This window comes from Cantharellus anzutake (assembly GCF_015039405.1).
Source record: "Cantharellus anzutake strain C23 chromosome Unknown EI90scaffold_374, whole genome shotgun sequence".
Classification (NCBI taxonomy): domain Eukaryota; kingdom Fungi; phylum Basidiomycota; class Agaricomycetes; order Cantharellales; family Hydnaceae; genus Cantharellus; species Cantharellus anzutake.
Genome location: NW_024067324.1, coordinates 45839 through 51278, shown reverse-complemented (window position 1 = coordinate 51278; position 5440 = coordinate 45839).

Below are 5440 nucleotides of genomic sequence, written 5' to 3'. Positions count from 1 at the left end.
CCGGTATTTGGAAGCTTTCGCTTCCCGTTCCGCAGTTCTTGCGGCACGTTCCTCAGGAGTCCTGAGTGGTTTGAACTGGGACTTTAGATAGGCGGCTTTGCCTAGACTTTCCCAGGGGATTTTTCCCTTGTTCTCTGGGGAATTATACTCCTCCGCAAGTCTTGCAATACTCGGGAGTCCCAAGAAGTATTTCTCGGTTTCCTTCGCTTTATCGCGAAGGGTTCTGTGTACCTTGCCGCTTTTGAAGGTGGCTTCGGCCTGTTCGTACCAGTGTATGAATTCTTTCCCACTCACGCTTGTCCACCAAGCGTATGCGGCGTCGTGCGCCGCTTCTGACCCCGCTATTCTCCTCATGGGGAAGTTGGGGTCAAATGTTACGTTGACTGGAGCTTCAACTTTGCCGAACTCGTTGAGTTCGGTGGTCTCGTATAGCATGTGGACACTTCCCTGCAGGGTAGCTTGCCCATAGGGTGCTGAGGTACTCAGCAGCCCGCCGCCTCTGGCATTGGTCCCCGTTTTAGGGTCTGCCATCGGTTGCCTACCGCTCTCCCTCTTCCCCTCAACATGGGTTTGCCCTTCTGAGGGCGGCCCTTATGCAACCCGGACAGAGTCGCCTGCCCACGGGTGGCAGGATAGTCAGTGCCCCACCCCTTGATGCACTAGTCCCCATGTGGGGTCACACCTCATGAGGCCCGGAACCATATCCCCTCCCCCTGACCTGGGAGGCCCCCGTCATGATGGGTTTGGCAGCGAGGTCTGCCAGTGTGCGTGCCTCTCTGAGCTCGCGTTTCAGTAATTCGATCTCCCTTTTTTGGAGATCGACTTCTCTCTCTGTGTCTTTCAGAGAGTCGAAGATGCCCTCAGCATCTCTTCATGCTCTGTTGTATTCGCACCTCCAGTGGGCGCAATGGTCGCAGGCATCTTCTGACGCCCTCGAGTTATCAGACCGTGCCCGTTTGGACGGTCTGGACGAGGAGCCGCTGTCGCTCCCTCGTCTCCCTCCTACAAGGGACTTCATTTCTTTCAGCTCCTCACGGAGCTGACCTGTCTGAGCAGCTACCACTGATGCAATGGCTGATTCCCAGCCTGCATTTGGCTGGGGTGTTGTTGGTCCTGGGCCAAATTGGCCAATCCAGGGGTTAATCTGGCCAGGGAAGTTCCCTGGGGAATATGCCTGGGGCTGCAGCAGCAAATGCTGCCCCTGGAATGGTGCTTGTTGCGCCATCGGTGCAGTTTGCACCGCGTATGGTTGGAAGCCCCTCTGAGGAGGCTGAGGGTATGCGATGCCTGTTAGCAACGCAGATGGTTGTTGGTTCACGGCACTCATTTGTGCTGCGTGCGTCGTGTAGTCCATGGCGCTTATCTGCGCCTGGTGTTGTTGTTGTTCTGGGGAGCCTTGCTCCCTGGGTTGTCGTATTTCGATGTCCGGTGGCTTGTTTGGATCGAACCGAGGGTTGCCTCCCCCAGAGAACGACATTTCGTCGTTATGTTTCTCGTGGTGGTGGGAGGGGTTTTCGTTCTTGCGTGCATGGGATTCGCCGCAGTTGTGTGTTCTTTTGCATGTGAGCCTGTGGTTCACGTGGTCTAGGCGAGTTACTCGCCTAGCCCATGTGATCTCTAGTACATGGTGTGGCTGTCCGGGCGAGTTACTCGCCCAGAACTTTCCCACGCTCTTGGCTGTGGGCCATCGTCCCTCGGCTTTACTTCCTCCACCTCCATTTTTGGGGGCGTAGTGATGCCGAGAGTTCCCTGTCTTCTTTGATAGGGAGTTTTTCTGGTTCCCTTACATTTTGTAAGGTGAGGTACTCGTCCAGGTGGACAAGGTCGTTGCAATTTCCTAGGGGTTCCCATGTGGTGTCCCCTAGTTCCCATTTGACCTTAAACCAGAGTTCGTTGTGAACCCACGCGTGGTTTAGGATTTCATGAACTACTGCTTCGCGATCGGGGTCTTCCCCAAAATCGTAGAATATGTTTACTTCCCTATTTGGGAAGATTTCCTGGTCATTCGGCTCATGAGGCACGAGCTGGGATACGTGGAATCTTGGGTGGATTCCGCATTGTTCAAGTTGTGGTGGCAACTTGAGGACATAGTTTGACGTCTCTGGAAATGTTTCCAGAATTTCGTAAGGCCCTATGTATAAGGGCTTTAGTTTTCCTGCCCTCCCTTTGGGTAGGTTCAGCTTATCCATGGATAAGTATGCAAGCTCGCCTTTTCTCAAAGGCGGGTCCGGGCATCTTTTCTTATTCGCCTGGATTGTTTGAGCAGTGCGATTGTGTATTATCGCGTCGTGTGCTGCCATGAGGTTTTCCTTCGCTTTTTGGGCGAAGTCATTTACTCCCGGGTAGTCCGAGAGTGGTGCTGTTAGGCACATCTTTGGCATATGGCCGTAGATTAATTTGAACGGGGCAAATCCTGTCGATGTGTTCGAGCTCACATTGATCGTGAATTCTGCCATCGACAGTTTCGCTGCCCAGTCGCGTTGGTCTGGTCTAACCATCGCGCGTAGTATTTGTACTACTTTTTGTATCATTCTTTCTGCTTGGCCATCGCCTTGCGGGTGGAATGCAGTTGTGAATTTCAACTGCACACCGAGTATTCGGTGTAATTCGCGCCAAAATTTTGACGTGAATTTTGAGTCTCGATCTGATATGATCGAGTGTGGTAGACTGTGGAGTCTTACAACTTCACGAAGAAATACAAATGCTAGTTCTAGTGTGTTCGTTGTTGTCTTTATTGGAATTAGGTGGACGTTGGACGTCAACCTACAAATGATTACCCAGAGGTAATCATATCCCAAGCTTGTTGGGAATGGACCTGTGAAGTCCATGGCTATTGACGACCATGGTGTCTCCGGGGTCGGGAGTGGGTGAAGCATTCCGGGATTTCTCCTGGTGCTTTTCTTTGTTGTTTGACAAGTTCCGCAAGACCTACAGAACTTGTGGGTATCCTTCCTCATCGACTTCCACCAGAAGTGTCGACGGAGGGTTTCCACTGTTTTCTTGGATCCTAGGTGTCCAAGTGTTTCGTGGATGTTCTCGAGGATTATTCCTCGAATGGACTTCCTTTCGTAGTTCCCTTTCAGGACTACTATTTGGGTCGTTCCTCCTTCTCCAAGTCGGGTTATCAGCCCATCTTTTATGGAGAAGTTTTTGAAGTTTCCCGGGTTCTCTAGGATTTCCCAGTGGATCTGGCTTTTCGAGTATCCAGATTTTATTGCCTCAATGAGGTCTTTCTCTTCGAATTGTTTTCGAAGGTTCTCTTCTGGAATTATGATTTCTTCCAGATTTTGGGCGCTCCCCCCTAGAGCTTCCTCTAGGGTATTTCTCACACATATCACTGCGAGTCTCTTTCTCTCTGAGTTTTTACTCAGGGTACTGCTTAGTAGCAGTTCTTCGTATTCCTCAATTCTGTCGGGGATAATGTCTTCTGCATTTTTGTCCAGGTGGATGTCCGCCGACACATAGTCGTCGAAATGCAGATCCTCGTCCATTGATGAGTCGTAGTATCGTGAGAGTGCATCTGCCACTTTGTTCTTGTGGCCTTCCACGTATTTTATTTCACAATTGAAGCTTGCGAAAAAGGCTTGCCATCTCAGGTGTCTACCTAAGTTGTGGTTTTTCGCTTTGAAATATTCCAAAGCTTTGTGGTCCGTGATTACTGTGAATTCACAGCCTCCCATGAGGTCGTCTTGCCATCTCATGAGTGCTTCGAGGACACCCAGTGCTTCAAGCTCGTAGGCGAAGTACCTATGTTGTGTGTTGGTGAACTTTTTGGACATGAATGCGGCCGGGCGGCAAGTCTGCCACCTTTCGCCTTGTCCAATTAATGCACCCATGCCCGCTGGGCATGCATCTGTTATGACCCAGACATGGAGTTTGGTCCTCTCTTCTTCTGAGAGGCTTTCCAGTGGGTTCCACTGGACGGGCTTCAGGATCGGAGCCCTGCATGCTAGACGTTTGATCTCGTCAAAGCATTTCTGGTGGAGTGGTGTCCACCTGAATGTCTGCTTGTTTGAGCAGATTGTTTGCAGTGGTCCTGTGTAACCGCTGACGTTTGGCATGAATATCGATAGATATTCTACCATTCCCAGGAATCTTAGGACTCCTATGTGGTCTACTGGCTCTCGCCAGTTGCGGATTTTTTCCATTTTATCCGCTTGAGCGTGGATGCCCTGTTCATCCACACGGCTTCCTAGAATGTCTAGGATTGGGGCAAATGGCTGGAATTTTTTCCGGCTTATGTAGAATTTCGCCCCTTTTAGGCGAGTGAACAACCACAATAGTGCTTTATTGTGGTTTTCCACCAAGCTTGTGCTGGTGAATATATCGTCAAACCAGATGTGTAGGCATCTGCCTACTTCTCCTCGTAGTTCCCAGGTCAGTGCGCGCTGGAAGGTGCAGGGAGCATTGCAGTCTCCTTGCTGCATCGTGTTCGAGTTGTACGTCCCGTGGGGCGTAGAGAATGTCGTCCTATGGACGTCGTCTGGGTCCATGCGTATTTGTTCGTACGCATCCGACATATCAATCTTGGATCGGTATGTTGCTCTGGTGACTGATTCTTGGATCAGTCGCATGTCTGGCATTGGTGTGACATCGAGGATCATGTTTGAGTTACAATTCCTCATGTCTATTACCATGCGCAAAGATCCATCTGCTTTGCGGATGCACAGTAGCGGGCATGCTTGCTTGCTGTTCACAGGATACCACCATCCTGCTTTTACATAGCGATCTATTTTGGTCGCTAGTGCTTCCTGCAGTGCTGCAGGACATCTCAGGGTGTTTTCCCAAAATTTCTTGTTCAGATCCTTCAACGGGATTCGATGGTTCACCTCCCTCAAGGGAGGCATTTCTAATGGTGCTGGCACCATTACGGTTTCGAATTTTTCTCTCCACCACTCCCTGAGTGTTTCGAACTCGGGTTGTTCATGGAGAGACCTTCCAGGTGTGGTACGTCTGGAAGTTCTAGTCCTTCTGGACTAGGATTGGGCCAACCTTCAGGGTATTTTCTTTTGATTACCCTGAGGTGTGTTTCAATCCCGCCTCCCTGTCAGGGGGGCTTCTTTTTTGGTTGTTCTCGAGCTCTTGCTCGAGTTTTCCATCCGTGTGATCTCGCCACACGGTCTTCGCTTATTCCAAGGGTGTCTATGTTGCCCTTGTTCACCGTTCTCACTTTGTGGGACCGGAAGTCTAAGCTTACCTGGTTTTTGTTTAACCAGGGGGCCCGAAGATGGCGTTGTATCTGTCAATGTTGATTACATCGAAGTAGTGTTTTTCTACGTGGCCGTTGATCTCAATGTCCACGTTTGTTCCGAACAGGATCTGTGATCTTGTTCCTTTCGTCCCCATTTGAAGGACGACTGGGTTCTCCAATTGGAGAATTGGGATGTGGACCGTGTGGATGAAGTCCGGCAATAAAGCGTCCATTTTGGCTCCACTATCG